This window comes from Paralichthys olivaceus, chromosome 20 (assembly GCF_024713975.1).
Source record: "Paralichthys olivaceus isolate ysfri-2021 chromosome 20, ASM2471397v2, whole genome shotgun sequence".
NCBI classification, from domain to species: domain Eukaryota; kingdom Metazoa; phylum Chordata; class Actinopteri; order Pleuronectiformes; family Paralichthyidae; genus Paralichthys; species Paralichthys olivaceus.
Window position 1 is genome coordinate 597,501 of NC_091112.1, and position 20,407 is coordinate 617,907.

At 45.0% G+C, this 20,407-nt stretch overlaps 1 protein-coding gene across 3 annotated transcripts in view; it reads right to left on the reverse strand.

The window, feature by feature from the left end:
- Window positions 1-20,407, reverse strand: part of LOC109644816 (zinc fingers and homeoboxes protein 2-like) — a 75,629-nt gene that overhangs the window by 34,664 nt on the left and 20,558 nt on the right. For all 3 annotated transcript variants that reach the window (XM_069516613.1, XM_069516612.1, XM_069516614.1), the window contains exon 2: window positions 17,735-17,902. The gene's annotated coding sequence lies outside the window, so the exon portion shown is untranslated. The remainder of the gene's footprint in view (window positions 1-17,734; window positions 17,903-20,407) is intronic.

The following is a 20,407-nucleotide window of genomic DNA, read 5'->3' on the forward strand; positions in this document are numbered from 1 at the left end:
GCTGAGTCAAATTAAAGCTGCATAAACTATTTATAAAGCAACACGGGATCGAGTGACTCCGTGGTCACGTCTCTGAACCCGTGATCAAACTCTGCTCGAGTCCTTTCAGCCTCTTTTAGCTGCACGTTTTGGTAACGTGTGTGAAAGCAGTCAGTGGACGAGCAGCTGGAGTCTAACCAGAGACAGACGTGTCTCTGAGGAGGTGGAGGACGCAGACAGAGAAGAGACGAAACACAAACACACCTTGAAGCAGAAATCTGCAACTTTACCTCGTTGAAACGTGTAAATACAAACAGACCTGAGTTCATCTGGAGCGCCGCTCGTGTCGAGTCATTATTATTGAAAACTTTAGAAATCTGTGCTTTGGATCAAGGTAACGCTGCGCTTCATTTGCTCGCCTGGCGGTGGCGTTGTTTCCTCTCAGAAGTGACTTTTCATCCAGTTTGAAGTCTCATTATTCAGAGACACCGTTTCCATCTGGATGGTTTTTTACTTGATTTTTGAAGCGGATGAAGGATTTGAGTCGTCTTCATTGATTTTTAACGTGAAGCTGCTTTATTCAGTGTTTTTACTGGAGAGGAGAAGAAGACTACAACTCCCATCATCCCTCTGTCGTCCAGCGTGTCCTCTGATTCTACCTCGTGTCGCTCGCTTGTGTTCTTGCTCTCGTTCTTTGGGTCACGACCCTCAGCTCGTGTCAAAGATCCACCGACTGATAAATCCAGAGCTTTGCATCACAGCTCATTCTTCAGAGCCCCCCCCCCCTCACTCAACACTCAGGTTAGATGATTTGATTTCTACTTCTCTCGGTCTCGTCCTCCGCTCTGATGTTTGACTGCAGATATCATCGACCGGCCGACTTATAAATAAACAACCCACAAACCGTCTGTGCCTTCCGCTCCAAACAAACATGTTTCTGATGCTCCGAAAAACTGTTTCTCTAAGAATCTGAGTAGTAAATTCCTGCGGAGGCTTCAGTTAAAAGACATAAGACGACACATATTTCAGGATTACCGCACTGGCTCCAGACCGAAAACTTGTTTCCAAGAAAGAGAGAGAGAAGAGAGAGAGGAGAGAGAGAGAGAGAGAGAGGAGAGAGAGAGGAGAGAGAGCGCACGTCTCAGCTCTGGCAGGTGAGGAGCCTCTGAGGTCGGAACATTTTCATCGAAACCAGATGAACCTTCGAAGGTCTGATGCAATGAGACGGACTGCTGCTGCACACGCACACGCACACGCACACGCACACACACACACACACACACGTGCATGACCTAATGAACCAGCCAATAACATCGTGTGTGTACAAACTCATCAAACTGTGTGGGTTTCTCTGTGGTTTGTTCTCCGTCCAGAAAGCTGCTGGCAGGAATCTGTGCGTTCAAACGTCCGACACACGTCAGCAGCCTCGATGAGCTCAAGTTACAAATGTTTTTACTAACCTCGCCGTTTTCTAAAAACGTGGCCGAGGCCGGGGGGCGGGGGTGGGGGCGGGGGGCGGGGGGAGCCGAGTTCATGGCTCTGTTTAAATAGAAATCGTTCCTTTTTGTGTCGAGATCAAAACTCGATCAAAGCTGTGAATTTCTCAGCAGTTGTTGAACGTTCATTTATTTTTTCTTTCTGTAAAAAAAAAAAAAAAGGGTCAATGTTGGTTTGATTTGTAATTCGGACACAAGCAGGATATTTATGGAGAAGAAAAGGACTTGATTTGGCCGAGGAACATTATTAAATGTCAGTTCAGCTGCTTCTCGAATCGCATAAAGAAATTAAATTCTTTTGATTTGTTCCTGGTCAGAGATTCATCTACAGTCTGAAATATCAAAAACATAGAAATACATTTTATTACAGGTTCAAATATATTTTATAGGTTCACATGTGAGTCTGACATGTGACTTTAAATGTGGAAGTCACATATTGAAGCCTATGAAGAAACACACACACACACACACACACACACACACACACACACACACACACACACAGTCCTCTAAATATGTATATTTTTCTCACACCAAACATCAGATAACAGAAAAATATTTTTATGAATCGTTGCAGCAGAAAACAATCGTCCAGCAGGAGGAACTCATTTCTGAAACCTGCCGCCTAACAGGAGTCAGGGACACGCCCAACTCCTGACGCACACACACACACACACACACACACACACACACAAACAGACACACACACACTTTTTTATAATAAAGCTTCAGTTTTAAGAGATAGATTTTTTTGGCCAAGTGAGTCTGAGATGGAGGAAGACGCTCTGGCTGCCAAATCAGTGTTTTCACAGCCTGAATCACAGCTTACCACTGATACTAGCTCAGGGACACACACACACACACACACACACACACACAGAAACAAATTATACAGGGATGGTGCGTGTGCACAGACACAATCACCCACACTCACATATAAACATGTTGTACTACACTACAAACACAAAACACACACACACAATAGTCCTCTGTGTTGCATGCTCACACACAACTGAAATTAATTAGAAACACACACTGTTCTGAGCCAGCGTCACGTACACAGAGGGTGTGATGCTCTGTGTCGCTTCTTCCACAACCATCATTAAAATGTTGCGTGCGTCCTTCTGTCGCTTCAGACCAGATGAGGGCGTGTCTACGTTCTCATCCACCAACCGCGCGTCACTTTGTGTTCTGAGCCGAGCGACCCGATCCCCGGACCAGAGACGAAGAGACAAATGGACGTGGACTCCAGGTGTGTGAAGTCGAAGCTGTTCAGCCTGAGACTCTACAACACAAACATCACGGGTCCAAAACAACGTGTCTGAAACCTGTAAAACCTGTATTCTGTGTGATGGCCAGCAGGGGGCGACTCCACTGGTTGTTTCTATAGAAGTCTATGAGAAAAGGACTTTTTATAAGGTGGGACAAAATGTCCAACTGAGACAGCAGAGACAGAAGCTCACAGGTTGAACCGGACGCAACAGAGACGCTCAGTCGCAAATCTGCATCTTCGTCCTCCGTCAACACGCTGAGTACGACAGAGAGGAAACAATCAACGTTATTTACTTCATCTGTGAGTGGCCAGAATGTTTGCTGTGCACACACACACACACACACACACACACACTCACACACACAAATCAGACGGGACACACACAAATTGTACAAACCCAGACAGACACACACCTGCATTTCTTTCTCTCCCTGCTTTGTCTCGTCTCATCCTTCAACACACACACACTCAGAAGGCCTTCTTCTTCTTTGAGTAAAACATTTCCCTCTGATTCTTTTTAGTTTTGTCTCTGTCTACCTCTCTCTCTCTCTCTCTCTCTCTTTCTGCCCCCCCCCCCTCCCAATCACTCCACCAGTGCAGTTTGGGCTGTTTCCATGGCAACGTGCCGAGTCCCATGGTCGCTGGAGGGAGCGAGCGCTACCCCGCTCGTCCTGCCCAAAAAAATCAAATCTGCTAAACACTCCTTCAAAAAGCGGAGGACTACAATCACAGTGTGTGTGACAGTGTGTGTGACAGTGTGTGTCAGTGTGTGTGTGTGAGTGTGTGTGTGAGTGTGTGTGACAGTGTGTGTGACAGTGTGTGTGTGAGTCAACCAAAAACCTCCAGTTTCAGTCTTTTGTCTTTGAGACAGAAACACAAACTCTACAGTGAAAACATTAATAATCTTAGATGGTTGTTTTATCTTCATTATCACAATCAGCTCATGAAACTTATGAGAAATAAACTGACAACAAATAAAAAGACAAAACTGACGAGAGACAGAAAAGTCTCATCCGTTTCGTTCTCATTCATCTGTTCATTCAACAGGCAGCGTAGGAGAGGAGGAGAGTGAAAGAGAGAAGATGAAGAGAGGGATGAGAGAGAAGAGGAGGAAATAAAGCTGAAGATTGGTCGTGATGCAAAGAAGGAAGAGAAGAAGTAATCAGTGGAGAAGAGGAGGGAGGAAGAACCAGAGAGTGAGAGAGAGAATTTCCTTCCTTCCTTTCCGTTATCTTGTCATTTAGCATTCCCCCCCGATGCTCCAACTTTCTCCTCCTCCTCCTCCCTCCATCACTCTTCTCCTCTCTTTGTCTCATCATCTTTACCCGTTTATCCCCTCCCTCCTCTCCTCCTTGATTTTTTTTTTTTAACGTCCTACGTTCTCCCGCGGCGTCTGTTTGTTTATACATCAATAATTTCCGGTGACAAACGGCGGCTTTTTCATGGCTCACACGTCACCTGACGCCTGACACGCTCACTTTCTTCTTCTCTTTCTTTTGAGGAGCGAGCGGTCGACGGGTAGATGTCGCGTCTCTGTCCCAGCCCCAAAATAAAAAAGAGAAAATCAAGACAAAGATTTATGGAATAAAATTTGGACGACTCTAAAAAGTCAAGTAAATCTCACAAACACTGGACCTGATGTTGTTTTTATACATGAGCCGTTAACAGACTATGAACCCGGAACATGTTTGATTCATGTCGGTTCCACCGCAGGAAACTAATCAGACACACGGAGGCAGCTCAAGGTGCCTCGGCTCATTATACAGACATAAATTAAAGTTAATACAACACATGCATATAAAAATATAGATTTGATGAAGAGGAGGCTCGACTGAAGAAAAGATCTGTGTTTGATTTTAAAAGAGTTAATCATCCAATTATACATTTATTATTTAAATGAGGTCTTTAGATAAGTTATGCAGATTTGTCTCTTTCTTCTTCTATGGTTTAATGTGTCTCTACTTCCTGTGTCCAAAAGTCCAAACTCTTCAACCAAGTGTTTTCACTGTGGACCAACAGAACCACGGTTCAGTCTGATCCAGACCCAGAACTCCTCCTCTGGTCGGAGGAGCCTGAAATGAGACCTGCACTTTTTTTAACGGCTACAATCAACGAAGAAGACGAACAATTTCACACAAATGTTAATTGAACACAGCAAATCAGGACGTGTGTGAAACTCACTCCCTGACTCAGGTATCGTAACTCCAGGTATCTGTGTGTGTGTGTGTGTGTGTGTGTGTGTGTGTGTGTGTGTGTGTGTGTGTGTGTGAAGACACAATGTGCATGGTGTGTATCATTAACTGAAAGTGTGGGTGTGTGTCCCTCCTCCTCGTGATACTAAAGACTAAAGCGGACAAGTGACATCCCATCAGCACCGCTCACTACATCACACACACACACAACACACACAGACACACACAACACACACACACACACAAAGACACACACAGACACACACAACACACACACACACACACACAATCTGCAGCCAAGAAGAGAAAATAGTTTGGCTGCACATCCTGTACTGCCTGTTTAATCTCGACACCAAACTCTCTCTCTTTGTCTCAGTGTCTCTTTTTCACTCCATTTTGTTCTTTGTCCCTCTTTCTTTCACACACTTTACTTTCTCTCACACACACACACACACACATACACACACACACACACACACACACACACACACACACACACACACACACACACACACACACACACACACACACACACACACACACACACACTGCTCTCCATGTGGACAAAGCGTTCATTCAGAGGAGGTTTCAGGCGAGCGGCTGATCTGACTGACTGTTTTTTAAAGGTTTGACTGAGTGGTTGTCACCTGGTCCACGTGACGATTGATTCATTTATATATTTGATTGTTTTCTCTCCAGGTTTCGAGCGACTGATGATCCATGTTCGGTGGAGTTTGGCAAACCTGTTACCAAACTGGGTCGTCTGGTTTTTTCCATCCTGGTGCCTGAAAGTTTCTTATATTTTAGACGTGACTCACGAATGTTTTCCTTTTGTTTTATTTGAATGACAGAATGTCACACACACACACACACACACACACACACACAAACACACACACACACACAGTTGTCGTCTTCAGCTGATTGAATTAAATTTTGTAAATTATGGGTCAAATAGACTTGTGGGGGTGGGGGTGGGGGTGGGGTGGGGGTGGGGGGGGGGGGCTACCACAGTGAGATTGACAGCTAGTACCATCCAAAAGGAGCAGGCTCCACCCACTGCTCCTCCAGATATGGTCACTTCTGGTTTCAGAAACCAAGATGGAGCTGGACATGTCAGAGTTTAGCAGTGGATCCTGACAAAGGAGCGATTTCAGAAATCTCTTTTACTTTCCTTAAATGAAAAGTTTGTTCTCTCGCACGTGACGACAGGAATGATTCTGTTCATCGGACGGGTTTTCTTTTGTTCAGACTCCACTGAGCCTGATGCTGGGTTCCTTCTGTGGTCTGCTCTGAAAGAGGATTTTCATGAAGGTGGGTTCTTCCAGGTGAAGCTTCAGGGCTTCTGTTCTCAACAGTTCTTTGTTTTCACAGTTACTGACTGACTGCATTTTCTGTTTTCATCTCTGAGATGAAAGTTTACAACAATAAAGGACGTTTACTGAAGACTGTGATGCAATCTGTGTGTAAGTGTGTGTGTCTGTGTGTAAGTGTGTGTGTGTGTGCAATGCAGCATCTTAATATGATGCAATGATGAATTAAATGAGTGTGTCTATAGATTGTGCCTGTGTATACATACAGTGTGTGTGTGTGTGTGTGCAGTATGATGCAACGTGCGTGCAGAGCAGACGCACTCTAATAAACACAGATACTGGCACAGGGGATGTGTGTGTGTGTGGGAGAGAGAGGGAGTACTGTACTACTGCAAATGTGTGTACTGCTGGTGCGTGAGCGAGTGTGTAAACAAGTGTGAAAGACAAAGTGTGTGAGTGACTGAGTACTATTACACATGCACAGAGGAAAGAGTCTTAGCAGGAGGTGTGTTAGCGCAGCAGGGGAGACGAACGCATGACTGTGTGTGTGTGTGTGTGTGTGTTGACCAGCTGGTGTTCCACATGTGGACATATCCTACACAACCAGAGACTCCAGCAGAGAGAGTGTGTGTGTGTGTGTGTGTGTGTGTGTGTGTGTGTGTGTGTGAGGGCCTGCCAGTTGGTGGGTGTGTTATAATTGTGTAATGTACGTATGAGTCACTTTATTTGTGTTTGTGTTTGTCAGCACAGTGGGGATGTCACGAGATCTGGCAAGTCTGCACCAAGTCAACGCCAAACGTTCTGACTAAACTTATACTGAAGATACTGAAGGAACAAGAGATACTGAAGGAACCAGAGAAAATGAAGATACTGAAGATACTGAAGGAACCAGAGAAACTGAAGGAACCAGAGAAACTGAAGGAACCAGAGAAACTGAAGATACTGAAGATACTGAAGGAACCAGAGAAACTGAAGGAACCAGAGAAACTGAAGGAACAAGAGAAACTGAAGGAACCAGAGAAACTGAAGATACTGAAGATACTGAAGGAACCAGAGAAACTGAAGGAACCAGAGAAACTGAAGGAACCAGAGAAACTGAAGATACTGAAGATACTGAAGGAACCAGAGAAACTGAAGGAACCAGAGAAACTGAAGGAACCAGAGAAACTGAAGGAACCAGAGAAACTGAAGGAACCAGAGAAACTGAAGGAACCAGAGAAACTGAATATACTGAAGATACTGAAGGAACCAGAGATACTGAAGGAACCAGAGAAACTGAAGGAACCAGAGAAACTGAAGGAACCAGAGAAACTGAAGGAACCACAGATACTGAAGGAACAAGAGAAACTGAAGATACTGAAGATACTGAAGGAACCAGAGAAACTGAAGGAACCAGAGAAACTGAAGGAACAAGAGAAACTGAAGGAACCAGAGATACTGAAGGAACCAGAGAAACTGAAGATACTGAAGATACTGAAGGAACCAGAGAAACTGAAGGAACCAGAGAAACTGAAGGAACCAGAGAAACTGAAGGAACCAGAGAAACTGAAGGATCCAGAGAAACTGAAGGAACCAGAGAAACTGAAGGAACCAGAAAAACTGAAGGAACCAGAGAAACTGAAGGAACCAGAGAAACTGAAGGAACCAGAGAAACTGAAGGAACCAGAGATAGTATAGTATGACTTCATTACACTTCACTTCCCTGTGTATTACCTTTATTTACCAGTGTAGTACTTCTGCGGTACAAATACTTCACCCATGAAATCAAAGTATTTGTGCTGTGGTCTCTGTGATGCTTCGACATCAGTTTCTTCTTGTGTGATTCGTGTGTTTCCTGGACCCCTTGTCGTCCTGGTGGCTGTGAGCTGCGTCCAGCAGTCGAAGAACCCAGCGTCTCGTCCAGCTGCATCTGTTCCAACAGGATCTGAGCAGGTTGGTCATTTGTTTGGTCTTTATGGAAGCATCAGAGCTCAGTCCTCGTCCTCAGGAGAGGATCCTGAAGAACAATCCTCACGCTAAACACAATCAACATTGACTTTGGTGCAACAGCAGCTCCTATGAGGCTTTAGTGCAACGTGCACACCTCAGCTGTGTCCCAGTCCAGCGTCGCATTCTTTGACTCCAGATCGCGTCACAGAAGAATTCACATGCGTCCTAAGGATAGAACGGGTGGATCCTTCACGACCTGTCCCACACTGCAAACCAGGTAAGATGCTAAGTAGCTATCTGGCTCAAAGGAGCTAACGATAAAACTGGTGAGAACGGGACAATTGTCCAGATTTCCAGCGGTCTGGTCTGAAAGCTGCTTCACGGAGGTGAAGACACAAAGATACGGAAACATGAGCTCCAGCTTCTCTCACTGGAAACATTCCAGACCAACACTGACTTTGACCATCGACCACAACCTTCCTGCTCCGCTGACACCAGCAGTGAACCCGCTGACCCAGGAAGGAAGTTTCTGTTCATGCTCCGCTGTACCTCTTCAGACCCCCCCCCCCTGCCCCCCAGGGAGGAATAACTTGGAAAGAATGAAGATGTTGTTGCAGAGAAACGGGCCCCGGCTCTCACAGAGGATTAACAAGTGTAATGCTGTGCAGATGTAGGCTCTGTGCTGCTGTGGAGAATAAAAGTCACATATACACGAACACAGAAATCAGCTGCTTCACACTGATTCTCCGACACACTCAGGAAACATCAGTCTGAAGTGTTCGTCATCTGTCCGCACTTATTTACTTATCGGAATCTGTTTTCACTAACCTGCCGTAGCTTTATCTATTTCTGCTCCTGCTAATGATTTACTACACTTCCCAGAATCCCCTCTGATCAACTGCAGAGACAAGTGCATGAAGTCATTACTCAGCTGAGGGAAGAATCTCAGCAAATATGATTCTGAGATGTTGTGAACTCAGTAACCTCAGTGTGCCTGAACACACTGGGGAACTACAGTACCCATGAGCCTCAGCGCCCTGAAATGGAGACGTTTGGAGAAGTTGTCGAGGCATAAATGAGAAAAAGACGCAACTCATCCAATGGAAGGAAATCAAACACATGAAGAAACAGCTCATCTGGAACAAAGCGCTCGTCAGCTGCGGCTCTTTCTGAAGAACCTCCTGTTTGACTTCTAGTAAATCACAGAGTTACTACAACACTTGAATAAATCTTCTTCACATCATGTTTCAATGTTTTTTAAATGAAGTAAAGTTCTGCTCCATAACAAACAATATGTGTCACCACCTGAGAAAAAGGAACCAAAGATCTACTGGTAAATGTCGACGAAACACAAGTCATCACGTAAGAAGTTGTGTTCAACTCCAACTGGAAAAATCTTGATTTCAATCTTTAAGTAAGTGCTTTGATCAGACTTTGAAGTGACAGAGAGTATTTTGTTTTGAGGTTTGATAACCGGCTCGACACCAAGAATAAACGTACGTGAAATTCCTAAAAGGACCCGAACATGTGAAGAATCTGCCAACAGTTGTGTAACAGTGTTCAGGCTGGATATCCCCTCCAGGTATTCACACACACACACACACACACACACACACACACACACACACACACACACACACACAAACACACACACACACACACACACACACACACAGAGACACACACACACAGAGACACACACACACACTTGGTCCAGGTCCGAATGTTTCTGTTGTTTCAGCCCTTGAGGAGATTTCTGTGGAAAATTCTTGCAGCTCTGATGATCCAGCCTCAGAACTGAAGCTCACAAAGGGCGAATCAACAACAGTAATACTGTACAGATGGAGTCACGGTCCCACTTCCCCCGGCTCCTTTCTCTTATGTTCTGTGCTCGGAGAAGAAGTGGGCAGGAGGGATCTTTACGTGATTACACAACAGAAAACAACCAAACCATCAACAGCAGACACAGAAACCGTTACAACAAAAAATCAACAAATGCGACGCAGACGTTTCCATCTCGTTCTCTTTGTTGCACCAACTCCATCATCAGGGAACGGTTTGAAAAATCCTGCAGCTCAAACGGATTGTCAAAGAACTCTTTTTTAATAAAGTCTGTCTCTACTCCTCCTATGTTTGTCCCTGCTCCGCCCCGTGGTGTCTGTCCCTCGTCTCTCAGCGAGACGTCCTGGGTTTAATTGTTCTGGGACCACATTTTTTTGGACAATGCTTGGAGTCAAAAATCCAGAAACACTGGAGCAGCACAAAGGTTTGCTATGATTCTCTACATTCATCAAGTTGCCTCCATGAGCAGGAGTAACTTCATTAATGGTGAAAGTTTGGGAAAAGTTTTTCTTAACTTACAAACAGCATCGTGCTACGAGTGACGTCCTGCAGCTAGGACGCACTCAGAGGACCAAGGTCAACTTTTCTGAATCTGGAACGTTGCAGTGCGACGTGTGCTGCACGTCACATGTTGTAATTTATACATTTGCATTGTCTTAGAAAGATCGGCTGCAAACTCAGGAAGTTTTCATGTGGATTCTGGGTTAGGGTTAGCTAACCCCTAGACTCCTAAACCCCTAAACCAGATGCAAATCTGTTCTGAATTGTTTATTCTGTAAAATAAAAGTTAAACATTAAAAACATTCAGAGATGAAGAAGTAAAACTAAACTAACTTCAGCAGCTACACCAGAGAAATGTGTGAGTGTCACGTGATCAGAGTTCCTTCGAGAACATGATGGTAGTTTATATTCCATTGTGAAACCTTAATGAGTCGACACCCTCTGATGAGAAGACGTTTGGATATTGATGGTTCCTCGATTATTAATCACATGATGCATCTCTCCACTCGTCTGAAACTAATTCAACACGTGTTCGTTGGTTGAAAAGCGTCTGAGACGTCCTCGTGTTGAGAAGGTTCTGTGAAGGTGAACAGGATTTCAAATCTCTCCCAGCAGCGTCTGTGCCGTCACTGTTTACCTCGTTCCTCCCTGTGACAGGCGGAGCGCTGCTGCTCTGAACTGCTCCAAACACTTCTGACTCTCACACGTTATTGCCACGGTAACGTGTTGTTCCACCATGAACCTGAGAACAGTCTCAGTCGTAAGGTTTCTCTGCTCATTTATTCCTGCTCGTGCGTTGAATTTGTCTCTCGTCTGTTCTGGAGACATTCCTGCCTCTTCCTGCGGTCGTCATGAGAGTTGTGAAACCTTAAATGAGCAGATAAGGGACAGAACTCCAGCCTGTGCTCAGCAACACAGACAGGAAGCAGCTTGTGCATCAACCCTCAGAAGAGAAGCCACCGCACAACGTAAATAATCTGCGATGACCTCCCGGGCTCTCTGGATAAACCTGGATGTTAAAGACGTCTGTGGGTGTTGAAATCACTTGTAAGCAGACGCTCTGCAGCTCGATGTGCTGTGTGAGTGCAGGTTGGGGAATCCTCCATAATGTTTGCAGAGTTTAGCGACTTGGCTGACGGCTGTGTTTTCTTATCCTCTAACAGAGAGGGTGATTTGACTGATGCTCGTAACAGATTGCATCACAGCGGGAGACGAACTAAAACGGTTTACGCACCGCGGCTCTCCCTAAACTGTCTAACAGTGGCAGCGCTCCACCTTGTGAATTTGGAATAGTAATTTTACAAATTTCCCAGCAGTCTATCTCCAATTGGCCTTCGCTGGGAGTTGTGTTTGATACCAGTGGAGCGTCGCAGCACATCACCTCCGAACAGAGGAAATATGAGCTCAGTGAAACCAACACTCGTCTCAGCTGCATTTGAATATGTGACGTTACCGATGTTTTAAAACTGACCACAAAACCCTCTGCTGTCGTTGTCAGGGTTCGATTCCCTCGGATCACTGTGCAGCAGAAACAAGCGGAACATCCACTCCCTCTGTTGCTTTTACAGATTTCCTTTGTCTTAGGTTTTGTCTTTCAGGCGACAAACAGTTCTGGTTTACAAACAGTATTTGGTGCAGGGTGCTCATCCTACCTGCTTTATCTGCGCGGAAGATATTATAGTTTGTGGGATTTATGAAACTCCTCGTTAATCTCAAGTCATTAGGGAGCGTTCATCAGTTTCAGTTTTCAACACAATCTTCTCAACTGTAATTTGATTAGTTACTTTTAAAAATCTTCATTTGCTCTTAAATCTGCCCCCCCCCCGACTCAGAAATATATATGAGAGAATTAGTTGTAATTTCTCATTTTTATTTTTGTGGAATTTGAGTGGCTCTCGACAGAAGTCAACAGTTGTGTTGGTGGGTGGGTGAGTTACCTTCCAGACTAATTATCGGAAAAACACTTGAGTTCATCGTGGCATCAATTACATGAAGCTGGATAAAGTGTTTATGGAGCTGAGAGGACGAGGAGAGCGGTGCGTTCAAAAACAAAACCCGAGTCTGGAGGAAACATCGTGAACCTCCTTTTCTTTTAACGGATGAAAAATCCTGAGCGTCTCTGAGCCGGAGGAGGACTCAGTGAAAAGGTCCGGAGCTGATTCAAGTTTTAAAAATCTGAGAATGTTTGAAGTTGAAGAGTCTTGAATATAAAAGATGCAGCGATAAGTGAAAAGTTAAATTTCTAGTGTTGAAGAGAACCTTCTGAAATCCTCTTGTTTATCGTTGTCGTTCCACAGTAACAAACTGTTTCCTTCCACAGCAGGAAGTTTCCCCTGGAACCTTGACAGGAAGTCCTGGTGTGTCCACCACAGGAACCAGGGTAAACATAGAGTCCTGGGGGGGGGGTGTAGTAGAACCTTTGGGCTGGGACCTGCAGCACTAAACACATCTGATCAGTTCAGCTTCACTCTTCAACTTGCTGGAACTGATTCTGACAGTTGAAGCTGCGACTCAGTGAAATGTTGAACAAGAGAAAAAGACGATGTTGTGTCGTTGTGCAGTTCAGCAGCAGGAAGGTAGTTCCAGTTTAATACTGCAGCTCAGTGAGATAGAGCGGCCCACACACACTCCTCCACAGGTGTGTGTGTGTGTGTGTGTGTGTGTGAGTCATTCTCTCCCACATAGTCCATGCCTCCACCACAGTTGTGGAGATTTCCCATCAGCCCTCACCCGGCACCTGCACCGCTCCTCACGCTCCCACCACTGGTTCAGATCTCTGCTCACTTCCTGCAACAATAACAACGCCGCCACTGCCGCCGCCGCCAACACGGCCGCCACCACCACTGCTGGAGATTTAACGACTACAACAGCAGCATTCGGAGCTAACAGATGGCCATTTTATCAGCAACAGTGTGATCAGAGAGTGACACCACATTAGGGCATCACATTAATCCTGCAGCCTTTGTTGTCCACAATTAATTATGAGACGCAACAGAAATATTCACACGTTCAATCGTCCAGAAACATTTGACATCTTCACAACATCAGGACTCGTTCACAGCGGAAACACGTGAGAGTCAGATCTGTGCCGCAGCACATACAGTGATGTAATCAATATTCTGTAGGAGAAGGAGAAAACAACGATTTCCTCCATTAAAGCTGATTCTTTTTGTAATTATACAGGAGGTTTTTAATCAGGTTTCAAAGCTCGAGGGTCACAACACTCGCTCAGCGTGAAAACAACTGAGGAAAGTGAGCGAGAGAGAGAAGATCTGCCACTTGATCAGGTGCAGAGCTTCAGCTTGCAAATATTTTTAGCGGGGATGACCCATGTGCAAACTGCACCCGTCACCCTGGCAGTGTTAGCGTGGCGCTCCGCCCCTTGAGCTACACGCAGCCCATTCAATAAAGCAGAAGGGCCGTGAAAATAAACCTTCCCGGGCACCCAGCGGGGCTGGCACCCGCCCCCAGGCTGGCTGAGGCCCAGCAAAACACTGGAAACGCTGACTGGACAGCAGCCAAGCTCTGGTAAATTTTGGCTTCGGTCGGCCAGGTTTTCTGCACCAGTGAGTCCTGAGACTGGTGCAGAGTGAAAAGCTCACATACGAGCAGAGCGGGGAAAGAACATTTCCAAGTGTCTGGATTTGGAGAGAAATCCCCCCTGACACGATGGAGGTGTGCAGTAGTCAGACAGGCAGGGGGACCGTGATTGTCTGAACGTGGCTTCACACTGTTGCATGGAAACAATCATCAAGTTCATGACGGCTCTGTGAGACGTCTCCATGTTTTCTATCAGTCAAATCGGACCAATGACCATGTATCTAAAATGGGGGCAGATCCCATACAATGACTGACAGAGGCAAGATGGCTGCCACTGATGAAGAAGAAGAAGAACAAAGAAGTGCAGGTGAAGTGAAGATATATATATATATATATTTTATATAATATGTACAGTGTATGTTGCTTTGTGCTGCGTCTCACAGTCGTGTGCTCTGGATGTAATGAGATTCCTTCCTGTCACAAACCAAACATGTTCTCTCTTGTATGTGGTCGTCATGAAGTTGGTTTCATTTCCTCGTGACATGAATATTCTGCAGAGCTCCATCACGGCTCCAGATGTGGCAACCAGGACGCTTTGTGTTAACTCAAACTGCAGCGCCCTCTACTGACACCAGCTCAGAGGCGGGTCAGCGTAGAGCGGCGCGGACACCAGAGGCTGCGGACGCTGCAGTGTCTACACTGTTACTGCATGAACCTGCTGAACCGCACATGTTGGATCCAGCTGAGGACACGGACACACACACACACACACACACACACACACACACACACACACACACACACACACACACACACACACACACACACACATTTAAAAACCATCTCTTCTTTCCGTCCCTCAGTGTGTTTACAGTTTGATGTATGTGTCTCTTCCATTAGTCGTCTTCTTGCCGCTCTTTTCTTTTGCTCAAGTATCAAATCTCGTTTTCTTTTTCCTGTTGGAATCATTCGATACCTCTCTCTCTCTCTCTCTCTCTCTCTCTGATCTCACTGTTTTTTTCCCCTCTCCACTACCTCTTCTCTCAAACCCGCTCTTCTTCGCCTCCGTCCACACTTCTCGACTCTGGAGACAATCTCCAGACGACCTGTCCTCGGTTTTAAATTTGAAAAATGAAATGTCACATCTTTTATGAAAATGTCTCTCTGTCGTTTCCTGCAGCCACTTCCTGTGCAGAAGGTGTTCTGACCTTTTGAAAATGGTTGAGCCTTGTTCATCCCTGTGTCCTCTCTCCACTCCACAATGTCTGCTCCTCCTACTCCGACATGTGGTTACATTATATGAGCGTAAATTATGACAAACATAAGAAAAGAGTTATGAACAAGTTTGAAAACTAACGTCTCCTAACTCTTAACCCTGTTTAAACCGATGTAAAATAAAAACAGTGCGGCAGAAAGTCAAGGCCAAAAACGTTCATCCCTCAAAATGAATAAATGTTCATTGTTCATTGTTCAAATAACTTGAACTGAGAGACATATTACTTCTTGTCTTTATATTTAGAATCAATATCTTTATGTTTTTATTGATGAAAAAACATTGGATTCTAAAACAGTTTCAGTATTTTCATGGTTTATTCTGGTTTATTGACTCTCGACCTTTTAGTTGAGGTTGCTCAGATTTCAGACATGACGCATTTAAATATATATAAAGTTGATCATAGTCTGTTGAAACAAACCTGAGGTGAAAGAATCTGCACACGTTGGACTGAAATCTCTACTGAAGGAGTAGACGTGACCGAACCCAACACCCGTGTGTGGGTTCTGTAAAAGCAGGGACAACACCTGTGGAGTCTCACTGAGCGAAGACGAGACGAGGAGACGAGGAGACGAGGAGACGAGGAGACGACCCTCTCTGTTTCCATTCAGCTTTTCTCTTATTTCAGAATTTTCTTCAAAGCAAACACGTCACTCAGGACGTTGAGTTTCTTTTAATCACGTACTCTTATTTCATCTTTAAGTAAATATAACATCCTCTCTCCTCCTCCGTTGAGGTTTTCTCTCCCTTTCTCCTCCTGGATTTTCTCCTCGGAGGCGTCTGATCAGAATCTGCTCTGACTCATTGCTGTCGACTGAGGATCTGAACAAATCTCTGGGATTTGCTGTAGATTTATTTTACAGTTTTCATTCTGAAGTACAGTTTGTTTCTGTATTTTTATACCTGCTCTTACACTGGATGACATGAAACTATATTTATAGTTATACAATCTAGTCCAACGTTGTATCTGTGTATAACAGATGTAGATTTGTCTGGTTGTTGTTTCATAGTTTTCAAAGTTGACGTGTCACTGAACTAAAACCCTGAACATCATTTTTTACTCACAAATGTATAAACAGTTTTTCATTTATCCCTAACGAGATGGATAATTAATGCTCGAGCAGGATTCATCATTCATTTCTGATGATTGCTTTTCTTTGCAAATATGTAAAAGTTGAAAACTGAGTTTTGTTCAACAGATTTAATTTCAGGGATGAGACGCTGAGGAAAGAATCACTGTTGTGTTGGTGCCACAGCAAACAGCCGAGACTCACACCAACAAATATTTCTATTATCGCTTATTCTATTATTATTTGGTGAAAGTAAAAACCTTCATCAGAAGATTTGACGAGTAGGCCCCGCCCACACAGGAGTTATATTCTAGAAACACAATAGTGAGCTGATCGTCGTTTAATTTCTCTCCATCCTCAGAATTCTCCCATCACAGCCAGAAACACTGAGACTAAGAATCAACACATGAACTTTCTGATCAGATCCCTTCTCCTCCTCCTCTTCTTCCTCCTCCTCTTCCTCCTCTTCCTCCTCCTCCTACTCCTCCTCTTCCTCCTCCTCCTCTTCCTCCTCCTCCTCCTTCGCTATCGTTAAACAAAGACAACTTATCACCTGGTGTCAAAATGACATCTTCACTGTTCACCAACAGTAACCAGTACTGCGCTCACCAACAGTAACCAGTACTGCGCTCACCAACAGTAACCAGTACTGCGTTCACCAACAGTAAGCAGTACTGCGTTCAGTCACAGTAACCAGTACTGCGCTCACCAACAGTAACCAGTACTGCGTTCACCAACAGTAACCAGTACTGCGTTCACTAACAGTAACCAGTACTGCGTTCACCAACAGTAAGCAGTACTGCGCTCACCAACAGTAACCAGTACTGCGCTCACCAACAGTAACCAGTACTGCGTTCACTAACAGTAAGCAGTACTGCGTTCACCAACAGTAACCAGTACTGCGTTCACCAACAGTAACCAGTACTGCGTTCAGTCACAGTAACCAGTACTGCGTTCACCAACAGTAACCAGTACTGCGTTCACCAACAGTAACCAGTACTGCGTTCACCAACAGTAACCAGTACTGCGTTCAGTCACAGTAACCAGTACTGCGCTCACCAACAGTAACCAGTACTGCGCTCACCAACAGTAACCAGTACTGTGTAGAGTAACCTCTCTGCCCACCGGGACGAGCTGTTGCACTAATTATCTTTCATGAGATCAAAGATGTTTCTTAACGTCTTTGATCTCATGAACAGAAAACTACAGACGCTCAGAGAAATCCTGAAGAAAGTCAACACAGCTTGGAACGCAGATTTCAAAATAAAAGCAGCAGTACGGAACATCCCACACGACGACTAACAAAATAAAAAACGTGGTACTCACTGCACTTCCTCAGAGGGGAGGGGCTTATTCACTGGTTTGGGACGGGGCTTGTTGAGAGGCTCCACCTCCTCCTGCGATCACTGTCCCTCCTCGATCTCTTGCTCTCTCTCTCTCTCCTTTCTGGACGATCCTCAGGCCAGCGGCACTCTGGGTAATCTCTGGTGGGATCTGAAATCAGACAGAATGAAAGTGTGTGAGAGGCAAATCAGATCTACAGTGTGTGTGTGTGTGTGTGTGTGTGTGTGTGTGTGAGAACAAGTATGGGTTTAAAAAAACTGCACCACTACAAGTTGGCCCAAAAAATGAGACAGTGGTTACCGTGGCAACATGTGCCAAAACGGAGAAAAGAACGAAGCAACAAACAGAGACAGAAAAACAAAGAGAGAAACGAGCCGTCGGACAAATTTCTCCTCCTGAAGACGTCGACTCTCAGCTGAACGAGCTTCCATCAGCTGAGACCTGACCCCGGGTGGGTGAGCAGGTCGCTGGGTCAAATCCCTACTGCTCATGGGCTGCAGCAGGGATGACGTGTTCATATCGGCCGACCCAGACGCCAGCCAGACTCTTTCATGTGGTTTGAACACGTGCAGAACAGAATAACTTGTTTTTATACATTCACACTTTGTTCAGCGAGATAATCGTCACTGATTCAAACCACTCGTCCGACGTACGAAATCAAAGCAAACGTTTGAGTTCGTCTTCCCAACGAGAGAGAAACAGTTTCCAGAGAAACACTTCGTCTGGACGTTTCAAAATAAAACAATTCTTTTCTTCTTTTTTTTGTGTGTAATGTCTCTTTAGAACATTGAGATCCACACACAGTAGAACTGCTGAAAGTGTGTGTGTGTGTCTCTGTGTGTGTGACTGTGTGTGTGTCTCTGTGTCTGTGTGTGACTGTCTGTGTGTGTGTGTGTGTCTCTGTGTGTGTGTGTGTGTGTGTGTGTGTGTGTGTGTGTGTGTGCACTTGTGCCTGATGTGTTTCTCTCATCTAAGAAAATCATCATCACATAACAGCGACTGGCTGAAATTCCAGAAATTGTCCAAATAAGTGTGTGTGTGTGCGTTTGGGTGTGTACTTGTGTACAGCTGAATCATGCACTGTCCTTGGGTGTGTGTGAGTGTGTGTTTGTGCTTGTGACACCTTTGTATTTACACACTGCAGTATTTTAGTGCTGTGCTCAGGTTTCCATTGACTTCAATTAGTTCTCAACTTTAACCTTCAGGCGATGTCTCACTGTGGAGGACACACACACACACACACACACACACACACACACACACACTCACACACACACACACACACACACACACACACACACACACACACACACACACACACACACACACACACACACACACACACACACACACACACACACACACACACAGCAGTTCTACTGTCTGAGGATCGATGCTCTAAAACATTACAAACAAAATAAAACAAGAAAGAACAGCGTTTTATTTTGAAAGGTCCACCGTGTCAATGACATGTTTATTTGTTCAGACTCTAATTCAAACAACTTTATTGACAAATGTGATCAGTTTGGAGCTTCTCATTCCGAATCATAGACTGTGAATAAAGATGGACGACATGGCAGCTTTCAAAAGTGAAGCCAAAACATCTGGCTCGCCCCCTGCTGGCCGGCTGCAGCAAAGGCCATAAACCCCGCTTCCTCTACATCAGCGCAAATGAGCTTAAAGCAAACCTAGCATGTAGTCTGACTGTGACACGCCCCTAACAGAGTGAAGCCAGAGCAGAGGCTCCTACATGTGCAAAACCAAATTATATAATAAACCAAATATCTCCCGGTAAATAAAGATCATACATGTAGAGGACAGAGATGGACATGTCCAGAGAGACGGACACATACATGAGCAGAATATGTCAACATGAAGAATCTGAGAGAGAGAGAGAGAGAGAGAGAGAGAGAGAGAGAGAGTGGATGAGATCATCAGAGAGAGAACATCAGGTCTTTTCCAGAGAGTCTGGATCCCCCTGAGGACTGACCTCATCCTCCATCCATCACCACCCTGATACTAACCAGCTCTGTCCTGGGACTGAGTGTGTGTGTGTCTGTGTGTGTCACTGTGTGTCACTGTGTGTGTGTGTGTGTGTGTGTGTCACTGTGTCTGTGTGTCACTGTGTGTGTGTGTGTGTGTGTGTGTGTGCTCCTGAGGCTCACAGGTCATTGTCACTACACAACACACACTGTACCATTGTTGTATTTTGCTAAATAAAAGAAGACGGTCCGTCTGTCTTTTCAGTTTTAGCTCGATAAAAAGTTTTTTTTTTCCATTTCTGTTGTTTGGTCTTAGAAACTTTCATCGTCCACAGTGTCCCTGACATATTATATATATATTTTCCCCCTGGACCGTCTTCACAGAGACACATGCGGACTGAGGTCGACCTTCGTTTCATGTCTTTGTTATTTCCAGGTGAACTGACCCTTTGGAACCACAGAGGTTTACTCGTCTGATCTGTCTGTGTTGTCTGTGATCAGAGATAATCGAGTGTCAGCGAGTGAAACATCTTCATAGTTTGTCCTCTCCTGTCTTCATGTGTACAGACTGTGTGTTGCACGTCTTGCAGTCCTTTTGCATCATATGTGAGGTCCGTCTGTCCCCTGCTCGCTCTCTCTCTCTCTCTCTCTCTACTGTATTAATATCTTAGAG